This window comes from Prinia subflava, chromosome 9 (genome assembly GCF_021018805.1).
Source record: "Prinia subflava isolate CZ2003 ecotype Zambia chromosome 9, Cam_Psub_1.2, whole genome shotgun sequence".
Taxonomy (NCBI): Eukaryota; Metazoa; Chordata; class Aves; order Passeriformes; family Cisticolidae; genus Prinia; species Prinia subflava.
In genome coordinates, this window is record NC_086255.1 from 20,269,651 (window position 1) to 20,296,301 (window position 26,651).

At 41.2% G+C, this 26,651-nt stretch overlaps 1 protein-coding gene across 3 annotated transcripts in view; it reads right to left on the reverse strand.

Moving 5' to 3' along the window:
- Positions 1-26,651, reverse strand: part of NDST2 (N-deacetylase and N-sulfotransferase 2) — a 127,707-nt gene that overhangs the window by 34,351 nt on the left and 66,705 nt on the right. For 2 of the 3 annotated variants that reach the window (XM_063405859.1, XM_063405857.1), the window contains one exon: positions 13,486-13,545. The exons of the other annotated variant lie outside the window; for it this stretch is intronic. The gene's annotated coding sequence lies outside the window, so the exon portion shown is untranslated. The remainder of the gene's footprint in view (positions 1-13,485; positions 13,546-26,651) is intronic. 3 annotated transcript variants of the gene reach the window in all.

Sequence of the window (26,651 nt, forward strand, 5' to 3'; positions counted from 1 at the left end):
ATCGAGGCAGTAAAGTTGCATTAACTACATTCCTACAGTGCTCTCTGCCCTTCCAATTGTGAACTGTGTCCCACACAGAGACAGAAGTGGTATTAGCTAGCTGACAGTTTAGACTACCAAGATTAAAGAAGAATCCCAAGTAGTATTAAAAATGCTGAAATTGCATCATTAATGTTGAATCCCCAAGTTCAAATGGGATAATTGATCTCACTGAAGTAACAGGTACTTTATAGTTTTCAGATCACTTAACGCTGTATCTTGTGCACAGATGTGATGGGAGAAAAACAACTGCATTTAGCATTCAAGTAATTCAAACTCAACTTTGCAGCAACACTATAACTAAATAATTAATGCTTTCTAGTAGCCTCAGATTAGATTAACACTATACTTTCAGACACGATGTTTTCATCCTTTTTTTACTCAACAGTGCTGCAAATGAGAGAGCAAAGGCAGCCTAGATCCCAACTCTGAAATCTCCTACCTTCTTCATTGCAGACAAAAGACAAGAATTAAATATTTTTAGCTAGACAGCAACTTTGAAGAGCTGTGTTACTAAAAATATATAATGATAAATATATTTTAAGATTTGAGATGTGAATTTCAGAAGTTAAATACAGAAATTAATTTTAATGATTTGGTCTACTTAACTCTCACATAATTAATTTGGTAGCTGAAATATAAAGATTATCATTTTTTGGAAGACATGCTGTTTTCTTATACAAAGAAATGAAGCCCGTAAAATTTAGTCTTCATTATGAATCTCAGTTAGTGTTTCTGCAGTAACTTGAAATGCTTTGACTTTGTCCCCACTCTCCCGTGAAGTGCTAAGTGACTCACAGAATATCTGTGATTGCAAGTGTTAACAGAAAGCACATTCAGAGGACCTGCTGACATCTTGGTACCTACAGCAAGAATCCTGTCCCAGTGGTTTCATGTTTATTTCTGCCCGTATTCCCCATTGCCTGCCTGCATTTTTCCAACCAATTTAGTTGACACAAGCAGGCAGCATGGTGAGGCAGCTGCCTGCCACTGCATGCAACCCAGCCTCCTCTCTGCTTGCCAGGTGCTGGCTTTGCTGCCTGACGTCCCTCTCAGCTGAGAGGGGCACGGACAAGTGTGCACATTCACCACTATCACCCCACCCAGGAGAGCAGCCTGAACATCATTCTCTTCCTCACCCACACAAGGTGACTGTCTGACAAACGCCTTGGTCATTTCAGCCTCAGGAAACCCAGGGATGTGGCTCTTGGTTTCAAGCCCTGGTGCCCCTGTGCTCAGCCAGGCTGTGGTGGGCAGCAGTGCCACAGGGCGTGTGTATGGGTTATCAAGTTTTCTGCTGCCCTCACTCAGCTCCCTCCAGAGTTAGAAGAGGGTGACTCTTTTATAACTCATTCCTGCACACATAAACTAAGGATCCAATTTTGTCCTCTCACCCAAAAGCCAATCTCCCAGAGCATTCAGAGAGGAAGACTCCACAGATGAGATATAGTCGAGGATTCTGTGTTCAGGAGACCAACATTAGGAGCTGCCAGAGAAACTTCAGTGCCTTCTTTGGTTTCCATCTTTCTGTTCTTGCAGGGTTAGAAGAACAAAAGGACAAGCAGCATTACCACAGGAGATGAGACAGGGTGGGATACTAAAATCTCAAACTTCCTCTTTGTGCACTGGTCCACAAGCAGCAGAAATCAGTTCGAAGAATCTTTGAGACACTGAGAATTTTCATGTACTCTCTGGGAGGGAGCCAGACATCATCCTAAACGCTAGGGAATTCAAGGGTGAGGCTGACTCCAGTCCTTTACTCCATTTTTACCTTGATGCAGTCACACATTTCCGGAACTCCATCCAGAAAATGGGAATCACATTACACAAAGATGCTGAGCTCAATGCCTCTACAGCACTTTGTGAATGTATCAGAATGAATTGGTATCCTGGTATTACCTGGGTAAAACAAAAACTTCAAAACAGTGATAAGGGGGGGATTGCCACCACTTGCTGCTCTACTGCAAACGCTCCAGAGAACCAGATCTGAGACAGACAAAATCAAAGATTCTCTGTCAGTTCTCAATTAGCAGAAGGGCTGTAACTCAGCTTGGTTTGCTGACAACATAAAGCCTGCTCCATGGAAGGGGTGAAAATTGTCTTGCCCTCCACTGCATTTTCCAGGCTGTGATATACTTCTTTTCCTTCACTGCTGCTATTTGCATCAAAATGGGAATCACATTCATTCAACAAGAGCCACCTTGGAGGTTAAACTACTGGCAGTGACATTTAATTTATTGAAAAGGGAGAAGACAGTTTATTTTAGGTCAAACTGCTTATATGAAGAATCACCTTGGACTCTGCAAATGCTAAGAATACAACTAAAGAGGAGTTATATGAGTCCCTTATTTTTATCGGGGAGTTCCACTTTCCTCCACAATGCTAAACAGAGTAGTCCAGCAACTGATGTAACATCTGCAGGCTGAATCAATGCCATGAATGCTTCCACCTCAGAAGTAACACCTTATCTTCTACTCTCTGCTCCTTATAGAAATACAAACTAAACAATCTATCAGTGGGAGACACTGACAGTTTGTATTATGTGCTCTCCCACATCCCCCATCCCTCATCCCAGAAAGACCCTTTGGCCTTTACAAAAATACATTCTGCATTTGACTTTTCAGTATAAAAACTATTTACTTATTCTGAAACAAAGCACACAATATCGAGTGGCCACAAAGCACCACAGAAAGGCTGAAAAGCTGTAACACACTAAAGCAGAGAGAGGTAAGCTTCCCCATTTGGGTATTTGCAGTTCCAGAAAGGAGGGTCTCCACATAATCTCAGCTCATATAAGGGGTATGAAAAAGCAATACTATACTATGTTCATACAATACCTAACCTTCACAGCCTTTTGTTTGGAAGAAGGCATCACATTGACTGAAAGCAGCTTTTCAAATAGCAAGCTACAAGACCAAATTCCTTTGAGGAATATTTTGCATTAAAAATGGCTTCATACTTGCAGTGAAATATTCCAGCACCAGCATATTCTAAGAACAATGTGTGCTCCCTCTCCACAAGCCCCTGGGCTGGGCTTGCTACTCTATAGTGAGTTTGTTATTGCCCTAAGGGAGCATTAGATAATGAAGAGCTCAGAGTTTTCCTTTCACCTCATGCCTGGGCTCATCATAATATGTGCAAGCAGGCTTAGTCTGCAGACCTTCCTTCTTTACATCTTCCCCCTCCTGTTTTCCAGCAACTCAACAACATTTTTTACAAATGAGCACTATCAATTGTCTCTTTTGAAACAAGGTTATTGAAACCATCACCTTCTTTACAGTGTTGCAGAGAATAAGACAAAATTCCCAGTTTTCAAACACAACTGAATGCTTTTACTGCACCAGGTGACTCCATCATGAAGCATCAGAAAACAGGCGCCCCACAGAGTGGTAACTACTCTAATACCTGCTCCTGTCCAGCTCTGCTCTACAAGTGGCACTTCACCCTGCTGGAAATAAAAATCAGCAAGGTCCAGGTGTGTGAAGGGAGGTATAACAGGGACACGTCTATAGATACCCAAATGGTAACACCAGGCTGAACAAGGGCCTTGCAATGAGAGCTTCACTGTGCCTTGAGGCAAACAGCTGCTGCACTCCTGAAACCTCTGACACGCTGCAGCATTTCACTGTGCCTAACGTGGTTCTGCCACAGTGAAGGACAGCAGCAGGGTTAACAACTTCCTGTTATATTTCATCTAAGGTGAACAGTTAATACAGCATTTCAAATGGTTTAGATAAATAGAAAATGTTTATACTGAAAGACCATTTGTATTTTTTAGTAATTTCCTTCAAATCATCAAAGCTGAAAAGCCACATGGGAGGCTGTCTGACAATTCCAGCAGTGAAGCAAGAGCCAAGATTTTTGGAGTTAGCAGCAAGTCAACCTTCAACAGGGTTCTTTGACTCTCTTTCGGTTAAGCACTCCTATCAAAATATACCTGATCTTTATATACCTTTTCTTTATATCTTTGGGATTCTTGAACTGGATGGCTTATAGAAAGACCACATCCTAAAACAATATGGAAAAAAATTCATTGCAATTTTAGCTAACCAGAAGCATATGACATCACTTAAACAGAGACCAGAGACAGCTCATTCTTTATGAGCTGAATTTGGGGAGTGAAGGGGAAGGGTAGAGAAGGTAATTGAAAACTGTGTCTCCTCTTCCATATAGCCACATTTCAGACGACAGGAAGATAGGAAGAGCTACATCTGCACTGTTGCTTACAATGCTTACAATGCAGGCTGAGCACCTAACTTCTATTTGTTACTTTAAGATGAAAAACCAAAGACCATTAAGAAAAGAGGCCTTGTGAAAAGGCTCAAGTCTATGCTCCAGGCCATGCTCCTGCTTTACACATCTGCAGTGTCTGCCCAAATTTCAGAAGCGTCTGTACTATCAACACGAATGTGACTGGTTAATAAAAGAATATTTTCAAAGACCCAGATTCTGTTTAATATGCCTTGACCAGGAGAATGGCAGTTACATGTCAGCTCAAGCATCAAGAAGTTTTTAATGACCAGAAAAACCCTTAATGTTCCACGTGAATCTTTTTTCCCAAGAAAATAAAAAAATGGAAATCAAACACAGTTAACCAAAGCATCATCATTTACTAGTCTGTGGTGAAAGGAAAAAGAATATCTATAAAAATTTCCATTTCTAAGCTTTCATCTTGCTAAATATTAACTAAGCAGAACTAGCTTTGCTCTTGAAATGCAAACGAGAATTTAGATTGCTGTGCGACAAAACACCAGCAGTTATGCTTTCCTCAGGAAAACATATAAGGCATCATCTGATTTTTAAAATGTTCTCTGTAATGGCATTGATTTTTACAGTGATTTCATCAATTTCCAGTATTGCTGCTATCTCTTCATCTACCAGTCTGGTACCCAAGACATGAAGGGACAATGAAGGTTCACGGGAGTGTCTGTTTATAGTGCATCATGAGCAGTAGCCCAGGCAGAGGTGTGAGCAGCTACAAGCACCTTCCCTGTGCCACTCAAGCGCATTAATGAGCCACCAGTACATCACAGGCCACATTTCATCCTCCTCCAGCACATCTCAGAACCTGAATTTAACCCAGCAGCAAGGTTAGATGCAGAGACGTTCTGTGAGGAGGGAAGAGGAGAGCAGGGGGAGGCAGGGAAGAAGGAACTAACAAAGAGCTTAATGAGCACGGAACTATAGCAGGCATATCAGTATGAGATACAAGCCCTGCCAACTCCACTTAGTGCACTGCCTAATACACTCACTGAATAGCAGCTCCTCCATCCTCCTCTCAAAGCATTGTCCTTGCAGATAATGACTGGTTAACAAGCAGTCAAACAGCAAGGCGTGAAAGAAAACAGTGGTTTCTTGTAACAACCTAGGTAGCACTTAGACAAGGAATAGCGAAGATTGGCACAAAGATTAGAATTTCCTACCTTTAAAAGTGGAAATCCTTACATGCAGTTACTCTATCCAAAGGGGCCAGACAGCAAACCAAGGCAAGAATGGAGCCAAATGGAAAGCAAGAAAGCCTGAGAGCTGGTCTTCACAAAAATCATACCATGAGCTGGCCTTTCTGGAGCAGGGCAGCTGGGCTGCACAGTTGGTCGATGGATAAACTGTTAGCAGCAGTGGCTGCCTTCCCTTTACTCAGTGTTGCCAAAATCTCTCATGTCATTTTGTGAACCTAAAGATGCCGTAATTTTAAGCACAGGCAAATGGAAAAACATAAATAAATTCATGCTATTAAAAAGAGCACATTAATACTGAACATAAGCGCCATTAAAGACTAGCTGTTATACCATACCATACTGCAGCTACAGGTAGGTGATGGGCAAAGCACAGTCCCACGTAAACAGTCCAAAAGCACAGCTCCCTTCCCCCCTCAAAAACTATCTTGCCTTGCAGCTCCTCTCTGAAAAGCTTCCATGTCACTCCCTGAAATCTCAGGAACAATGAGAGGAAAGTAAGGAAGACGGTGTGCAAAGGAAGGCATGGTCCAGTGCTCAGCTTATCATGGCACACGGCAGATTCGAGATGCTCTGTCAGGGTGGGAACAGCTCCATTCCTTCCTCCTCTTACACCCTGTGCATCTAATCACGGTGGGGCGTTGAACTCCATTTGCACAGCAGACAATGGGATCTGGCAGCAGTTCAAAGGCATTTAGAGTGAAGTGACTGAACGAGCTCAGTGCTGGCGCAGGCAGGCGAGGATGCAGAGCGCCCCACTTTCCTCCCTTTCATTACTCAGGCTGCAGGGCAGGTGCTGCACCATGAGCAGCCAGTTCTCCTTTTGCTCCAGAGGCACGAGGATCAAGGAGGAAACCAAAAAGGTACCACCACCAAGAAGAGCAGCACTAAAGCCACATCAGTAAGGTAGAGGGAGGTGGGAGCGAGTGGGGGAAGAGGAGGGAGAGGGAGACAGAGAAGAGAGAGGCTGGCAGGCAGAGGGAGAGCAAGCAGGCAGGCAAACCGGGAGAGCGAAGAAAGGGAGCCCACAGACAGCAGTGCCTGGCACCCTGACAGCCTGCTGCCAGAGTTCATCTTCTGAAACTGTCATGGGTTTATGGATGCCTCTAGACTGACAAGCTGACAGGATGAGGGAAACTACACTCAGAAAATGTATTCAGCAGCAGTAAATTGCTTCTCTTGCCCTAATGTGGTTTGCAGCTTCACTCAGGGAACTGATCTCATTTGGGGCGGTGCAGGGAGCAAATCAACTGTGTATATTCAGACACTATTATTGGAATCTGGAGACTAGAATAAATCTACAGAGGGACAAAGAAAAATCACCTTCTTGTGCACCACTAATAAAAAATTAACATGTTAGAAGAACAAATACATAAATCTCAGATTATGCTCTGTCCCTATGCAAGCATCTTTGGTAGCAGTGGTTGGGGTAGGAGCTAAACTCCTGAAAGCCTGGCACAAGAGAGGCTCTCTGCTTCAAAACACAACAGAAAACGGTGTCAGAGAGAAGCAGAGACAGGCAGGAAAGGAGGCACTTCCCACCACAGCAGCATGCTCTGCTCTTCAAAGATGCAGTGCCCCAGGTATGCTCCAAGTTGTATCCTTTCCCAGCCAGGGTTTGGGACTAGAGGGTTTTCAGACAGGATGACACACTAGCACACATCTCCAGAGGAGTTCTTTTAACAGGAGCTGACAGTGCACAGCAACCACTTCTGTGGTAAGACAGGGAGAGCTTAATGCGATGGAATGTTACAGGGATTAGAGAGCACTCTGGAGGAGGCCTGAATCTCACTGATTCATCAGGTGCCATCTCTGTTACAAAGTGAAAAAAGCACCTCCTTAAAATTTTATCCTGACAATAACAAACTAAAAACCAAAATCAGAAACAAGGGTTAAGGATTTACCCTGCTCTTGGGTTTACCTACTATGATTTAAACTCCTTTTGCAGAATGTCCAGCTCTAAGGTCTGCCTAAAAGATATTTCCTAGTGTCTCATTGCTTTGAGAGGACAGAAAAAAACCCTCTAGAAGCTAAGGTAGAAAATGTTTTAGAATGTTTATTACGAGTAAATTACTTTCCTTTTGAATTAACAACAAAACTCATTCTGAATAGGCACATGATTATGTATTCTTTGTCCTGTAATGGCACAGTGATTTGCTCAGTGTTTTTTTGTAATCCTAGAAGATATATTACAAAAATAATACATTACCTTATATTACAAAAAGGCACAAATTCTTCTTTTTTTTAATATGAAAACTGAAAAAAGCACTGAAGTCTTTCAGAAAGAAAAGCACATAGACACAAAGATATTTATTGCTAAGCAACGAATAAAAGATGAGGTGCTGAGGGATAAGAATTACACACATAAAACTAGAGCTGCTGTTCTAATCAATCAATGAAAGTTAAATGGAAGTTGAGCACCTTTGAAAAATGTTGTTTCCACATCTAAGACAAGAGACAATTCTCTATTTTCTTTCACTTAAAAAAAAAATCTTCTCACATACATGTCACACTACAATGCCACACTGCAAATCTGCAAGCCTCTTTGTGAACTATAGATGGATGATGCTGACAAAAAATTTCAAAGAATCATAACCTAAAACCATTAAATTTTTTAGCTTCCAGCTCCCATCTGTGCCAGTAAACAAACCCTTTCCATTCAAGCTGCAGTATGCAAACAGCAGATGTTGGAAATCTCCTGGTATTCCACTAATCAGAAAGACGACAGAAAATTCTGACTCCACACCACAAAGAACCAATTTTTAGAATAACCAAGATTTTCATGATGGATTTCCACCAAACACTTAATACATCTTTCTTCAGTCTCCAGTGCTTTACAGAGATTCAGGCTTACTGGACACTTGCTGGTCATCTTTTCAAATCTATTCATTTAGAAAATATTAGAAAAAATAACTACTACTGCTCCATATATATGAAGACAATTAACTTTTCCTCACTGCCTAAAGTCACAACTTCACTGTTTCTCTCAAAGCCTAGATTTTCTCTTTTTCATCCCCCTTAACCAAACCTCCTGCCCTTCACCATGCCCTGCCAACTTCCACAACTATTCCACGGTGTCCCTCAGATCAATGGCAAGCAGATGAATAATTTAGCCCAACTGATGTTAAGCATGATTTACAGGCACTATTTAGTACATGAACTGTGTCCTCATGCTAGCAGGTAGTTATGGTGAGATTTCAGTGGTATTTGGTATTTTTCTAAACAGTTCAGTCCCAGTTACCCTGCCATACACAATAATGTAGCTCTGCACAGTGTAGGTTTGTGGTGATTCTTTCCAAAGAGCCCTGGAAATCAAGGGGGAAATGATGGATATTGCTACCAGTTAAACAACAGTCTCTAATGCTGCTCAGTGTAAGGACAGTCTCTCCTTCCCAGGCAGCTTATTCCCCACTGGGATAAACTGTAGGTCTTTCAGTAACATGCCCTGTGCTGGCTGTGATACACAACAAAGCCTTTCTGACACTACTGCATGATCTTTATATTTGCTACTCAATAAATTTTAATCACATAGTGACAGCAGAGGCACAACTGCAGAATTACATAACACCAGAGCAGAGGGTCTCCACCAGAATCAGCTCAGTCAGAATCAGACTACTTCTGAGGAGTCCAAGAAAAGGTTACCAAGAAAACCAAGCCAATCCTCAGGAGTTTTAATTCACTGTAAAAGTGTCAGTATCTTTATTAGGTAATTTTTTTAGATCTGTGAATTAAAACATTTTAAAAGTAATTTTTGTAAGGGTAATGCCCAGAAAAAGGAAAACAAACTCAAAATATATAGTCATGATTCAGATAAAAGTCTCTCTTCTGTCACTGGCTGAAATCATGCCTGCTGCAGCATTTCTGGACCAGCCATTATCTTTCCACTACTTATAATACTCATCATCTGGAAAACTCATCTAAAAATCAGCACCAACAACTCAGAGAAAGAAAGGTGTCTATCAGAGTCCCTACACCTTAAGAAAGAATCATGGTTTTTACAAAAACATTAACAGTATTTACAGTATTTCCTCCTTACCAGGGTCATACTGTGTAATGGCATAATTTCTAAGATGTTGCTAAGATCCAAACCTCTTGCTGTGTTTTCCAGCAGTAGCTTCAAAGAGTACACGATACCAAGATAATATGTTTCAACTAAATGGCCTTAGTTTGTAATAACCCACTCTTCAAACACTGCTCCATCCTGCCTGGGAGCATGGACAAAGCCTGTCTCCAGGAGCCAGCTCAGCTGCCAGCTCAGCCCGTGCAGAACTGCGCCCCACAAGCGGTGGCACTGCTGCACCGGGGTCACCCTCGCCTCCCGACCCGCCTCAGCTGCCACCTCTTGCTGTGCCCTCACAAGAGGCTGCTGCACAGTGGCTGCAGGAACAGATGTAAAAAGCAATGGAAACAATATTCATCTCTTGTAACTGTCAGCGGTGCAGGTCTTTTCTGGGAAGCCCTCCAAGTTGTCCATAATCAAAACCTAAGTTGATTTCTGAAGCCTTTAAGTACGGCCTTCAGACATACCTCGGCAGTTTGCTGTGGGCCTTGGATCAACAGCTTTAATACCAGATACGGTAAATATAATCTGAGAGACTAACAGAGTTTTGTAATATATTAAACACATGAATCATTTTGTAGAAGAAGGTTAAAAAAAGGAAGAACATGCCTCTACATTTATAGAAGAAAACAATAATGTAACAATAATGTGTTACTTTTATTCTTCCATGTTAATGGAGGGGAAGAGCTCTTCATGTATTGAACGCAGCCTTCCCCAACCATGATACTAATTTAAAATGCATGATGAATGGGGTGAAAAGGGTCAGAGTTAAGCCATTCAATTGACAAATGGATGATACATCCAGAAGGGAGGAACATGCCCTCACAAAGCACCCTAAGTCATGCCCTTCTGCTGTGTAATTAATTTTTTGTCTCAGTTTGGCTGTGCTCACATTTCTTATCTCACCGATCCCCAAAGCCCACTTGGGGCCAAAGTATGCTTATACAGAGGAAAGGATAATGAGGTTAGTGGGTGTTGCTATGCAGGTTGCTAGTCCTACATGGTCTTTACACTTCAAAGTGCAAACAATTTCAGATAGTTAATTCATTTTCGTATTCATCTTTAATACTCAACAGGCTCATCTTCAGCAACAGCCAATACTTTAAAATGATGTAAATTGTAACTGGCAAAAATCCACCATGAATGTTGCCAGTTCTCAAACTTCAGACCAATAAGTTAATTAAAATGTTTAAAACCAAATCTTGTCCAAGCACTAAAATTCAACCTTATTGCATAAATGTGGCACAATGTCATGAAGACATGTCATTTAAATAAACTAGCACACCTCTGGAGATGTTTCAATGACAAGACCTCATGGATAATATTAGGTTAAATCCACAAGTTTCAGAGGAACTCGTTTACTGTAACTTACTCCAGACATGGAGATGAAGAACTGGTGACTGCAAAGGAATACCTGGGCAGACAAATCTTTATTAGAAACAAGTAACAAAACAGACACAGTTAGGAATCAGAAAAAGTTAAAACATATTAGAAGTCATTTACCCCTCTATTTCTGCTACAACTGAACAGAGTTATCTCACAAGAAATAAAGACTTTTGGGAAAATAAAGGTTTTTTGAAAAGTAAACTATAGGCATTCTGGGACTCACTTGTGACTTAATTGTGGGATATTGCTGGCATAGGCAGGAAACATTAAGACATTACTCTTAAGCAGTAAGTATTACTAAGGATGAACTAATCACATATTAGCACAAGGAAAGCCTAAATTCCACTTTTAAATTAATAATAAGAACTTAAATTTTCCAATAACTCTGCTTTAATGTCGAGTACATTCTGCACTGACTACCTGGCTGTATATTCTAACTGCGTGGTTCCCTTTCCATCTCCTATAATTTCTGCATTCTTGCTGTCTTTCCCCATTTTCCACCCTTTGTGCCAATGAAATCAGTGGTACAGTCACAACTTACTGTGTCTATAGCTGAAGTCAAACATTGCTCTCTCTTCGCCCTTCTAGCCATGATGTCACATATACACTGACACTAGTAGAACACATGAAGCATTCCATTAATATTTTGACTCTTTCACTTAATATAAATATTTATGAATTTCACACATGAAAATTACACCAGATGTCTCTGGAAGTACACCACTATTCAAGCTGAATAGAATGCTAATGTGGTCACTACACTCATTCTACTCCATTTCAAATTTTTGTGTAATTTATTTATTTTAAAATCTTGAGTTTGCAAAATTAGCTGCAGCTTCTTCTACTCTTTACTCTTCACAAGAATGTACCACAAGTATAAAAACACGTATCCCACATTTCAAGTTACTTTTGTTCCTTTACTAGTTTCTCTGCAAATCTGATAAAAAGTTTACAGGGGACAAGATATAGTATTTGAATCACACTGGAATCAGCCATGATAACACCAACTACATAGGTCATACCTCTCTTCCAAAATCCTTTCATCTAACCAAGGCCTAAGGACTCTTGTTTACATATCTCTAGAAAACCCAGGGTTAGGGTTGTGAAAAAGCAATAAAGCTGCAGCGAGGCTGCTGAAAGAAAGTGGGAGCTGCGTGGAAATCAGTCCTGGAAGAAATCTTTAATTTCAACAGTATCAGAGCCTTTGCAGGAAAATTAGGGTAAAGTTCAGCTTCTGGTTGACATACGAAAGAATTCAGAATTGCAGCATGTGTAGGGCTCCAAGAGCCCAAAGTCCTTGTTTCAGCATTTCCACCCTTCCTCACCACCTCAGCTACTGCACACTCAGCTACTGGAACCCAGCACTAGGCACCAGCTCCTGCCATCTCCTTTATAAACCCAGACTACTTGCCTAAGTCATGAGCTGCTCCAGCCTCCCTTCTCTGCCCCCCGACTTTCTGCACAGTTGAAGCTGTAGTGGTCTACTCATATAAAGCAATCTGAGAAATCCATACAACACTCTTTAAGGTATAAAAAAGTATTTCAACCAGATTTGATCAGCACACATACAGAACTAAATTATCTCTGTTCTTTCCAAGAAAAAATTCTAAGAACCTTTCACTGGACCACATCATCCCTCTTTCTACTGCACTGACTGTAGGAACTTCCACTCCTAAGACAGGATTAACACTTTTGTAAGTATATTAGTACCTGAAAATTATAAATATCTCAGGAGGTCAAATCTCTGCAACTTTTCCATCAGGCATGTCAGCAGAACAGCGCTGCTTTTTTGCTACATTAGAGTGCAGTATTCAAACATACATACTGAATAAACTCCACAAGAATAACCTTCCCTCACTGCTCATCCAGTCAGAAATGAGGGAAAAAAGAGTAGAACTCCTTTCCTTCAGCACAGAATTTTAACCAATCCAGTATTTCTATTTTTAATTTTTAATTGCATTTATGATATTTCCTGTGGGTACAAGTCATTGATGCAGTTCCAGTATGCTGGAAGTAACGTAAATAGTTACTCCCGAAGGGATCTTACAGCTGTTATGCACGGGTCAGAGATTCTGTGAAACGCAAAATCTGAAACTTTAAAAGCTTTTTAGCCCACATCCTTCCCATTTCTTTTCGAAGGCAGAGTTAATGGATAATGAACAACATTGCCCCAAATTTTGCCCAGAAGGTATAGAAGTAGTAACTCCATCTAAATAAAGTAATATTTAGCAATAACAAACCACTCAGTCCTATCACAGTATCCTAGTCCCAGAAGTGCATCAGAAATTCCTTCCTGATCTAAATTAACTCATCTGCACTGTATTCTAACAACTGAAGACAAGAGACATGAAACTGTTTCCTCCGCAAGTCATTATAGAGGGAAAAAGGACAAGTGCAACTTCACACTGTAGCAAAAAGTCTAGCTTCCTTCTCCACCTAATACTGTGCCTCATTTCTGACATGAGACTGCTCATAAGGACTTGAGGTCTTCCCCTCATGAATCTGGATATGTTAGTCCATAAAAATGCAAGATTGTGCACCTACCTTTGATCACAGTCTGGTGAAAGAAAATATTCAATAGTTGCTTCGCTCAGGAACAAGGTTCTGTTTTAAAATAAAAAAAGAGACAAAACAAGACTTAAAACAATTTTCCCCTCTCTCTCCTCTCTTCCCTAACGTTAGCCTTCAGCAGTGTTGGTAAACATTTACTTAGCAGGCGCACCTTCGCTCTCCACAACCAAGGTAATGATTACATTACACTACACAGGGCACGAGGACAGACCGAGGCCATGACAGCAGCTGTGTTGGCAGTGACTAGACAATGACACGGGGCTACAGTGCAGCAGGCTCAACTGTGCAAGAGTGAGAACGAGTGGGGCAAGACGAGAAATGACAAATGCAGCAGAGAAAAATCCCCCCAGTCAACAAACCAGGAACCTTGATTCAGAACCACAAAGGAAAAAGAAAGTTCACAGAACAAGCAAATTCATTATGAGCTGAGAGAACTGGAAATGCCAGCACAATCCAAATGGGATTTCTCACACCTGTTCATTAATATTGTTGTCTTTGAAACAACCAACAAAGCAAACTATAAGATGTTACCTTCTTTTGTCTTGGCCACAGCTAAATCAGTTAAATAAAACTTCAATGGTGTGACAAAGTCTGTGTAGTCTATTCCCCAAAGCCTTTACAATTAGGTATACTGCAAAACAAAAACACAGCACCCCCAAGGAGGGAGTCACACCCTCCTCCACGTCTCTGCCCGGCTGGCGATCACACGGATGGAAGTACCTTGTGCAGGCAGCCAGAGCTCAGGAAACGCGTGTACACACCCCGAGACAGGCACACGGAGCAGCTCACCAGGGAGGGCTCCCGGGAGTCACCAACAGCCCCAGGGAGGGCGCAGAAATTACAGACTGCTGTAATTGTACTGTACCTGCTAGACAGCCTCCACAGTCAGCTCGTTCACATCAGTTGTGCCACAGATATGCAGGTACCTGTGTAGCCTTCCAGTTCACACAGACCCTGATTCAGCAAAAACTGACCTTTGAGTTTCCAATAATCTTTAATACCTCTACAGCCAATTACTAAACAAGAACCATACTCGCTCTGCCCATACAAATAATTAAGCACACCCAGCTCTCTTCCTCACATAATTACAACAGCAAAAGTTTCTCATTTTTCCTGGTTACATCAAGATTAGTTTAGAAAAAAACACCTATCCTTGTGCAGAACACAATTTTCCTCCTTTCTTTTAATCCATGATTCTTACCTTCCTTCACTAAATAGTTTGAGATAAAGCAGAATAAGATGATCTGCATGCGTGGCCTCCACAGATCCCGAAACACCAGGGTAAACATCAGAACAGCCAGATGCTACCACAAAACAACTAAACTACAGAGAATGTGAATGTTTGATTTCACTGAAAAAGAACACACAACTAAAGAGATGGGTTTTTTTCACAGAACAATCCAGTGAGAGTCATTGAGAACAACAGTCAAATCAGAAAGTTAATTATTAGCAGAATTCATAAAATTCTACTCTCATGGTAGTCAGTAAGACCCACACAAGCAGATACACCAATATCCAACTACCAGCATTTAACAGAAGTTTCCCATAGGGGTTGGCTCTCCGTTTCACTGCCAATATCTTGCACTCTCTGATGTAAACTATTACCAAAGTGCTGATTTGGAACAAGATAGAGTATCACTCTGATCTAGTTGGTTTTACTTTCCAGAATACAGAAAACTTGAAAAAACCAAAAGGATTGGCAGATAGCAAATGCAGTGGAGACACTCAGAGAGGAACATGAGTTTCAAATAATTTTGTCTTCACCTTTTAAAAATGCAACTTACTCCTACTTACAGAAACTCAGAAAACTGTTACGGCAACCAGGTGAAGAAACTGCTCTTTGTGCCACAGCTTTCCACTAAGGCATGTCAAAACAGATACAAGCAGAAATGCAACAGAACCTGGTAAGAAGGGGGCAGAATTCAACGCCAGCTGAATGGGGTAACAGGGAATTTAAACTGAATGCAATAACTGATAAGTTGCCTGTGAGTAAACACAAAGAACAGAGCAACACTATCAACCAGATAGAAAAATCTATCAGTAGAATGAGACTGAAATTGCCCAAATCTGATTTCACTATAAGATTTAGTTTACAGAACCTCAAATTAAAGCAGCAGTTTAAAGCAACACAAAAGGGATGACACTGTTGTCATTTCCACAGAAAGCCAAGTGAGGTGGCAAAAAACTTACCTCACGATTTCCCATTTCCCTCCTCCATACCTACTCCTGTGCCTATGTTTTCCCTGAGAAGCAAACAGATTTGTATGTTTGCAAAGTCTTCAGCACAAAATGTGCATTACCACCATTACCAACAGCTGCTTAATACCAGCTCCCAAATGCTTAACAGAAGAGGCAACCCCACATTTCATCTCTAGCCATCAAAGCATTTACTAATGGAAACGAAACTCTGCCTAGCACACAATTAAGTGATTCTGGAAGGATGCCATTAACTCTAGAAGCATCATATCTTTTCCCATGTTTGTATTTACTTGCAAATTCACCAGCCATAACAGTGGAGTGGGAAAGCTCAGGAGCTTGTTGTGTGTCAGCCAGGCAGGCTCCTGCAGGAGCTCCTGTTAGTCAGGGCGTGCACCATACAGAGACTCAATAAGCAGTGACATTTGTATTCCTGACAGTTTTATTTCTTCAAACACCAGTCACACTGGAAGTTTCACTTTACTTTTTACTCCAGAAAAAAGGCCAAATCTCAGTATAACAGATGTTGTCTGGAAATACTAGGACACATATGAGAGAGCACGTGTGTGGTCCCCTTCACCATTATGAGGTAAAACAGCTTTCAGGAAAATGAGAAGGATGCTTGGTTTTTTTAAGCATAAAAACCTTAATATTTACATTAATCAAATACAACAGGGTCCTCTTAGTCAGGAGAATAGTATTCACACTGGAGCCCAACCAGGCAGAACTATTTTCCCATGAAGATCTTATCCTCAGTCTGGGCAAACAATCCAAGTCACACTAGACACACAACAGTTCTGCCCTGTATGTCTCTGTAGTAATTACACCAAGGAAACATGACTGCTCTTAGTTTAAAAATATTAATCATTTTGTAAGCCCAAATCAGAAGCGTGGTGAAAATATATAATGAAAAAACATAGACTGGGAAAAGAGAATATAGCTTGATATAGTCAAAATATGCAAATATTTTCAGAAATATGAGAATAGAAAGAAATATAGAAATGGAAAGTAGGAAACAGAACAGAAAGCCTGCTTACCAAATGGTGGAAATTTTAGCTAATTTCTGGAAAAAAATATAATTCAGAATAAAACCCACAGCCACCTGAGGTCTGTATTTCTTAACAAATACTTTATAAGAATTGTGCAGTTTTACAGGTCAAAGGTGCACAAAGATGAGCAAAGACAGGGTTGGCTTCAGTGGACATAGGAAGTAAATATGAGGAAGTATGGAGGGACTGCGGCAATCAAACTGGAAAAAAGGAAATCCACATAGTGAAGGAGAAGAGGAAAGACAAAGCTATCTGGGAATGAGTGAAACCAAGGAACAATTATCAGAGAGTGTTACTATCAGAAACTGCAAATGCTCAAGAAAAAGGACCATGCAGAAAACTGCATCCACTGCGAGAATCTCCAAACAAGTGAAAGAAATGGAAACTAGGCAGCAAGGATATACTTGAAATAGTTAACTAAGGACACTGGACATCAAAACACATGAATACATTTACCTTAACATATTTATTTGAGACTACTACACCTGTAATACTGCATCCAGCTTTGGAATACCCAGCACAGGAAGGACATCAGTCTGCGGGAGCAAGTCCAAAAGGTGGAAGACCACCAAGATGATTACAGGAGCAGAGCACTTTGCTGTGAGGAAAAACTAAGAGAATTGGGATTGTTCAGCCTGGAAAAGAGAAGACTTTGGGGTGACCTAATTGTGGCCTTCCAGTACCTGAAGGAAGTCTATAAGAAACATGGAGAGAGACTACTCACAAGGGCATGTAGTGACACGACAAGGGGAAAGAGCTTCAAACTGAGAGTAGGTTTAGATTAGACAGTAGGAAGAAGTTCTTTATTGTGAGAATAGTAAGGCACTGGAACAGGTTGCTCAGAAAAGTTGGGGATGTCCCATCCTTGGAAGTGTTCCAGGCCAGGTTGGATGGGTCCTGGTCTAATGGAAGGGTCTTGCTCCCTGTCCATGGCAGAGGGGTTGGAATGAGATTATCTTTGAGGTCCCTCCCATTCTGTGACTCCATGATAATTCTTTTATTACTCATTCACATACATCTAGCAGAATTGGTTTAGGAAGGGAAATGTTTTCTGAAACACATTGAAGCTCTCAAGTGAACTTGTATTTTTCATAAGAGAAAGCAGTCTAATTTTCAAAGTTCTAGAACTGATCTCTCAAATTCCTCCTCTCCCTCTTGTATGAGGGGTTGTTTTCAACATAATTCACCAGCAAATTTTTAACAACAGAAGAAAAAGGCAGAACCATCTGGTGAAGGAGAAGCATTAAGGTGACAGTACCCAGCCTGCCAGAGTTCAAGAAGTGTCTGGCTAACATTCTCAGGCCCCATGATGTGTTTCTTGGGGCGCTCCTGTGCAGGCCCAGGAGTTGGACTTCTATTATACTTGTGGGTCCCTTCCAACTCAGAATATTGTAAGGTTTTATGATCACTTTGATAATGTAAAGCAAACAGCTTAGTACAGTTCATCATTCATCCAATGCCCTACTTCAGATCTTGCGTGTCCTTACGGGGCACTGCCTTGCCTGTGCACAAGGGAAAGGATTCCTCCCTATGAGCCTGTTCACGGCACAAAGGGCAGGTGGCCCAGGTCCTGCCATCTGCACGACTGTGCTTGCTTGCAACCGTGCTGCTCTGAAATACCCATGACCCTGACTGCTGCAGCAGGCTGATTTTCAGAAAGGCCAATGCAAGCAGTGAAGTGTTAAAAGAGTAATGCCATCTTTGCCTCTGTCCTTTTCTCTCCTGCTATCAGCTTAGCTGCGTGCCACCAGACAAGCAAAAAAGCAAACCAACTGCAATCAAGCTATCAGTAGCCTTCTTCCCAGGGCTGCAACCTAGCAGCCAAAATCATGCCACCTTTGTGAGAAGAAATTTGTAAAGAAAGGGGGAATGACTACAATATTACGAAAAGATGTCTCCTAGTTCTCGTTTGTTTTTGCTCTCATCAAGTGGTAGGAAGGAACCAGCCTTCTCAGCTGATTAAGCTTCATTGCTACTATTCTCTCTTCCTCTCCACTCCCACCCTTTGTTTGTGACTATTCCTTAATGATCAAAGAAGAGTCAACTATGATTTATGTATGAGATAGATAAATCTTGATGTCAGTTCCCACCCTGCCACAGAGCCACTGCCTCCTGGTAGCAATGCTGTAATTAAGTTGATAGCATTGAGTATTCTCTGAATTACTGTGTTGAAGTAGTAGAGCACTGTATTTAAACCTTTCACCCTGTTCAGATAATTTAAACAATTCTGCTAATGGCTTGTTTAGGCTATTCCTCCTTAAAGCATTCCAAATTAAGAGCAACCAAAAAAACTAAAGACACCTAATTTGGTACTAGTCTTTCCCTGGTCCTAGTAAACCATGGCTCACACAGTCAAAGCAAGGCCTTATCTCTCTGCACCTGTCACAAAGCCATTGCTATCTTAAGAAAAATAGCATTTAAAAAAAGCAGCAAACAAATAAAAATATTCATGAAAGGCAATCATAACACATGTTATGTTTCCAGAGAGCCTGAAAACACCCAGGTGCCCAAATCCCACAGGAATGAACTTAAGGTCAACCAAAAGCTATGTAAAGGTTTTGTGCCTAAATGGTGACACCCAGTGCAGATGACAGCTACCATGGAGAACTTGAAGAGGATGAGGATAAGTTGCTTCTCTCATTTTATTCTTCCATTAAATAAAGAAAACTAAGTCAGAAGCCTGCCAACTTCATGTTTTTCCTTTGTCACTGTCAATATTTGATCTGGACAGTGTTGCCTCTTCAGACTCCTTATGATTACTTTTATCTCTGTCTTTTACCATAAATGACATGCACTCTACATTGCAGAGCAGATTCTTCCAATATCTCAAATGTTTTTGGAAAAAAAAGCATAAACAGCTCCTTGCTTAACCTCATCCATGGGCCTATAATGATACTGCAATTATTTGCAATTCTAAATTACAAAATACCCCCACTGAGGAAATAATTAAAACTACAATTAACATTGTTCATTTCTATAAAGGACAAACCCAATAAAGCAAAAAATCTAGACACAAATATATAAAACACATTTGATATGATGTTAAAGAAACATTGCAATAAAGGAAATGGAGTTTTGCCCATAATTCAATTTAAATCTGCTGTTTAAGCACCTTCCTCATATGCACTTTGAAGTTCATAGCAGTAACATCCAAGATACCAAAAACATGGCCATACCACAGCTGGCTGTACAGGAAAGAATGTATAATGAAAAGAGATACTCAATGCAATAAACTAAGTAAAAAATTACAGATAGTTTTCCTGGATACAAACACACAGGGTTGAATGAAACCCAAATCTGGAAGAATAAGTATAGTATCTTGAAGCCAAATTGGGCAAGACTTATTGCAGATGGCCTGTATCTGCACCTGTTTTATTTCCATACATGGAACAGACAAAACAGGTTAAAAAAAAAAAAATCATGCTTTTAGGGGAGTGAAGGGAAAGAAGAAATCAAAACTTTCTACCTAATTACTTTTAATATGCTTGCTTGTTGTTCAGCCCCAAATTCAGCTTAGCCAATTCTCAAAAACAGACATATCTTCAGGATTCTCCTCATACTTCATACGATAGCCTTCTTTCTCTCTCCTCAAAGTCTTCTCAAGCTCTGCTTCTCACTGCTACTCCTTTCCAAAATGCCCAAATATTTGATTGCTGATGATAAAGATTGCAGGTGCAGTCAGTTGATGAGGAATACACAAATGTTGAACAGACTGTTCCCTCCTCCCTCGGGGCTCCCAGTTGTCACTGAGGTTGACTATATAAATGCTCAAACCATCACCAAACCTTCCCACAAAGGGAAACCGATACCCAATCCACCCAGAGAAGTCTCCACTACATTCATTTTGGAATAAGGCCATGCTTGTGTTTTTAAGAGAGGCATCCAGCCAGCTGGAGGTTTCTTTATGGCTTCACTAAGTGAAAAGGCCTTTAGATTTGTAGACTGAGCCAAAACCTTGACCTACCATGCCCTTGCGGGGCCAACAATGTTCTTCCACTACTTGAGAGAGAAAGTACCTGAACTGTGCATTTGGATAACGCCCTCTGGCACATGGTGGGATTCTTGGGATATCCTGCACAGAGACAGGAGTTGGACTCGTTGACCTGATGGGTCCCCTCCAAGTCAGCATACTTTGCTATTTTTTATGGTTCTATGCAAAAATCATGCAACATGGTGAGTGAGTATTACCACTGTATGATACTATCAGTGTTTCAGTAGATAAAACAGAAAGGTCCCACATTCAGGGCAAATATTTTTTAAGACTTTGAATCAACTCCATTTAAGGCAGTTAGAAAAAAAATTCGAAGTAGAAGATTTGGTTTGAGTTTCAGAACACATTCAAGTGTCAGTGTGAGAAGCTGATCAAATGCTTGTCAGAACCATCAGAAGTATTTCCACTGAATTCAACAAGCACAGGGTCGGGATCTAAATTGTTATGTCAGTATTTGTACATAAATTTACAGATAGAAACACCATGCTGTACACTACTATCATTTTTTTTTTTTTTTGCATGTAATTGTCTAAGCATTACACGTGAGTCACAGCAAAGGGTTGGGTTTTTAAAATTATTTTAAAAAATTCTTTCTCCTTTGGGACCCAGCCATAACCCATTCTTATCTCTGTAATAACACAGATTTTCATCTCACTAATCTTCTTCCATCCTCAATACAAAAAGAGAATTTGCAAAGTGGATGACTAACCAACCCCCTTTCAGTTAAGCATCACTCTGCTTAGGTGTTTTGACACTCCTAAGCTATACTTTTCTACTCATTTTTTTGAAAATACATGTTCCTTTTGTTTCCACAGATTTACGAAAGACAAAGTCAGAGACAAAGCTCCATTTGACTTACCTCATAAATCAGCAAAAAACATCAGGGGAAATTGCCTTTTCCATCCTAGCAGTGCAAACAAAAACTTGTCCAGCCTTTTTTAACAGACCATCTTGCTGGTGAACTGCATAACCCTCACAGTGTCCTGAACACATCCATGCTCCCATGAACTAAGGCACCTGCAGATTATAAGGCTTTTCATGGGAAACAGGTTTTTTTCTCATTCCTTCATTTAATCTTAACTGCCACTCTAACCTGAATTGTATAGACCAAAGGAAAATAATTTCCCAAATGCCAACACTCAAGCCACTTTGTACTTCCAGCCACCATGTTCACCAGGCAAAGGCTCTGCCATGTCACCTTCACCCAAACTCAAATCTGACACAACTGTCAAGAGAAAAACAGAGCTGTTTAATTCCAACAGCACTGAACCTTCTGTCAACAGAATAGCAGAGCTCTCCCTAAAACAAGCTAAGTATAGTTTTTCTGATCTACAGGACAGCAAAACTGAGGAAGAGAGCACAAGCTCAGACATTTACCACGTCAGCAGCAGAGCTGGGTACATGAGGACACAGGAACAGAGTTCACAGGCTCTAACCACTGCCTTTTTGGCTCTGGAACAGTTTTGTGACCAGCTAGAGCATTTCCTAAATTTTCTGCCTCACATAGAGCACAGGCCAGACTGTGCTCTCTGAGGCTTCTGGATTAGGCCAGGGCTGGGACTGTGATGCTCTCTGGGTTGTATCTTCCAGGTGCCATCCTGTATCACCACAAACATTAATATCCAACATTCAGAACAGGTCACCTCGAGTGTTTACCAAAGGGAAAAGGCAGATTTTGATGAAAAAAACAACTTCCTACTAAAAGTCACGGTTCCTTCATTTTTTTTCCAAGCACCTTCTTTTCCCTGTTCCAGCTCACCCTCGGTTTTAACATTTTCCCTACCAAAGACCATCCCACACTGCAACACGAAATCTAGAAATTTTTTTTTTCTGCAACAACAAGACTGATATCTTCTTACCTAGAAGAGCACAAGTAATTCTAATAAAATCAGATTTTAGAGGTCATCAGAGCCATCTTTTCCCATTTGCTATGGCAGCTGGATGACAGTTTTCTGTCTCTTTCGCTGCCTTTCCTGTCTATCTCTGCAGGACTCAAGCTAATAAGCTTCCCATTAATGAAATGACTATGCCAAGGTACTGCCAGATGGTCCTATGATCCAAGCACATTTTCCCATTCCCTCCCTCCCAGAAGTCCTAATCTATACACAGTGTAATCGCCACAAAAACATATGCTCCCTGACAGAGAGCTTCCCTCCCATTATCTCTATACTCTAGGGGACTGCCTCTGAAACCTCAGTGACACAAAGCAACTCCCTTCCTTCTCAAGTCTCAGTTTCCTATATGCCTGAGCACACATTCACCAGGTCACGGCTGAAGTACCTGGACAAGGCTTAAAATCCAGATTAATCTGTCGATGATACTGCCCCTAGCCTAGACCATTTCTAAGTGAAATGCACATGCACAATTCCATATTTTTTTTAAAAATAATATATATTTCTTATCTGCAACATTTTGCTACTGCTTTACTAACAGGTTCCTAGTAACAGTACACGAGCCCTTCTCAAAGGTGAAAAGCCATAGTGTTGTTTATTACATTGGTTACCAGGAACTCTCTTGAGCAATGCTTTCACTTAAATGCTGAGTCAGTCACTAATTGGGTATCTCATATATCTTAAAATAATCTGTTTGTTTCATCTGCTGGCTCCCTCTCTTCCACCAATTTAATCAGATTATTGTGATTGATGAATTCATTAATATGGTCACTGTATCCTGAGAGAAAAGCAACTTCTACAGAGAAAGCTTCAGGAAGGAAGAGCAAATATCTCCCTTTTGCACACACTGATAGCTATGAGCAGAAGAATAAATGAACACTATCAGTTTCCCAGCTGTGGGAAGGGCTGCACAAAGGATATTTCTAGACACTTAGGATCACTGTGGTTGGCTCTGCTGGAGCTCCTCAGAGAAGATGAGGACTATGATGAGCACAGACAGGGCACCATAATGTGAAGGGCTGTTTTACCTCTCAAGATTGATTCTAAACCTTCTGAAAAATCAGTTCTTTACAGAGGAAGGGAAAATTTTTATTGTCTCTGCATTTAATCCCAACAGTACTGAATAGTTTTTCCACAGTGCAGATAGGGAAAAATCCCTAACAGAAAGTAGAAAAGCTTCCCTTTAATCTTTGCTACCTCCTTTTCAACTTCAAGTTGAAAGTCTTCAAAGTAAGACCTTTCCTCATACCTCCTAACACCTTAAGTCACTGATTGTCATAGGGAATAACTTCATCTTAACTCCAAAACTATCTACCTTACAAAAGATGAAAGAGTTAAAAAGTTTGTTTATTTTCAAGAGAAACTAAAACAAATAGGTCGAATGCAGGCAGTAGTAGACAAGGAAAAAAAGTAAGAAATATTTGTTAGCCAGGAGTAAAAATAAGATAATTATGCTTCTGTATCTATCGTCATTCAAAAAATAAGGAAGCCAAAACACTTTAATGGCACATTTCCCCAATCTTCCCAAACACTAAAGGAAAGGAAAAAAAGTAAAGAATTTGACACTTACCAGGAGGAATAGTAACTACCAAAAAGCAAGCAAGAGCACTGCTGAAGTTCCCCGGAGCTGTGACCTCAAGAGCTGAGGAAGATTATATAAATGACCTCTACCTGTGCTTACTAGATGCCCGAAACTGTATTCACTCTCCCTTGAGCTGTAACTTTATACCTTTCTAAAAACATCGTAAGACAGATGAAACACATATGTTTTAAAAATATCGTAAAGCACCAAATTCCTAATGAGGAAATCTAGACTCTACCTTCTGCTGTTTGTCAGAGCAACAACCAAGGTGACACTGAGAATCTGAAGATCAAAAAGGCTCTTGGTGAGCATTTGTTAAGTGAAGAATTTGGATGAGGACTACTTTGGGAGGAGAGCCAGTCTGATAAACAGCACTAAGCAAACAGGAAAAGCTACTTGTTGCAGGCAGAAATGCACAACGGGCTTCCAGAAACTAACCACACCATACGTAATTAAAGCAATTTATTACAGTTACATGGATTCACACATTTGAAAACGCATTTCCCCATTTCTAGTCTGGGAGAAGTGTACTTATTCATGAAAACTGAAAGGAAAAAGGTACTAAACAGTTTTGAAAAATTCAGGAACAAAATGTGAGAATAGAACATTTGATATGCCATTATCTTGCAAATGTCTCCAAATTCCTCTCTGGTCACTGTGTGGGCAGCGCATTCCCAGGACAGAGAGCAGGGTAGGCGGGAGAAAGGGGACTGTAAAGCTATTCACGAACAGAATTTTGTCTTTTCCCGCTGAGGTTCACTGGAGACCCAGAGGAGCTGTCGGAGGAGGGAGGGGAAGGGCTGTCTCCGGAGGAAGGAGGGCTCAGGCCGCCGGCACACACCGGCGAGCGCGGGCCCCGCTCTGCTGCCCGCACGGAGCTTTGATCGCCGGGCCCGGGCCGCCGGGCCCTCCGCAGCCTCCTTTGGATGCGCCACGCGCAATCAGTCAAGAGCAAAGTTAATCCATCGCAGGGAGCTCTTACAGAACAGGCAGCCCTTTCCCCGCCCCCTGCACAAATAAAAAATAGAAGCCTTATCGCCCCTGACCCCAGCAAAGCTCAGGGATGCGGGGAACAGCTCCCCGAGCCAGATGAACCGAAGAGGACAGCGGAGACCCTACCCTCACTGCTGTGCTCACAAACGAGGCCCGTGGGCACCCAGTGCCAGCAGGATCAGGTCTCCACATATGCCCTCACTCACCTCGCTGCTGCAAGCACAGGAGCCATCCTGCATCTTCATGCCATAGGAAACACCAGAAAATGCCTCAGCACACAGCACATTCATTTTGACTACTTAGAATGCTGGTAGAAATAGAAACGCAGACTTTGCACTCTCTAGGGAAGGACTCTGCCCAGTATTTTCCTTTCAAGCATCTTCTTCCAGCAGATCCTCCTTTCCCCCCCTGACCAGTACCCTGTGCAGCACAGGGCAGCTCTATAACCAAGGTGAGACAGCAAGGTCTGTCTGGAGCTCTGAACACAAGGACAGATTTTGAAGCTGTACAAAATAATGTGCAATTGCTGACAAGTGGATGATAAGCCCTGAGTACATAGCAGATAGCTACTAGTACAGGCTGCCTACGGACAGAACAGCACTGAATAGTGCCCACAAGGCAGGGGGCAAAGGAAAAGGGTGGGGGAAACACAGCTGGAGAATCTTGATGACTGGTTTATCTGTGCAGCCCATGGTTACTTCAGGTATCCTTCACAGCTGAGGGACATGGAAATCACAGGCTGTGAAACAGTCCTGGCCTCTTTCAAAGTGTTCTTGTGAGAGACATGAGATGCACTCATACATGGTAGACTGCAAAAATGGTAAAAGTGAGTGTTTGGGGTCTTCTGAGTTCAGGGTTAATTTCTGTCCCATTTTTAGACCAGTAACATCTGGGGCTCAAGAGGCTGATGTAGGATGAAGAATGATATAAAAGAGAGAGAAAATTACTCTGCCATGTAAGAAGAGAACGGCCTAACAAGCAGAACTGAAATGCAGTAGAATGACTGAAGTCAACAGGCTGCAATCACAGTAGGCTACAAACCAGAATACATCACACTAATGAGGTAGGAAAAGATTTGTCATATGCAGAGGATTACAGAAAGTCTAATAAAAACATTTTCTATTAGGAGAAAAACAGAATCTAATTCATATGGAAACAACTTTCAGATCATACAAATCATGGTACAAATCACAGAATAGAAACTCAGAAAGAATGGCATGTAACACTGATGTAAAACAAGCTGTTTGATAAAGTCATAATACCGATGAACAGAAAATACAACTATTTGAACTAATCAAACATAACAGTAGAAAAATGTGGCTGTCAAGATGGCCACGACACTCAGAGTGCCTCAGTAAAATATCAGAAGGCCTCAAGCATCAGCACCTTGTTATCCAAAAGTCCTTCATACCTTTTTTCTGTAGGCTCCTAAGGGT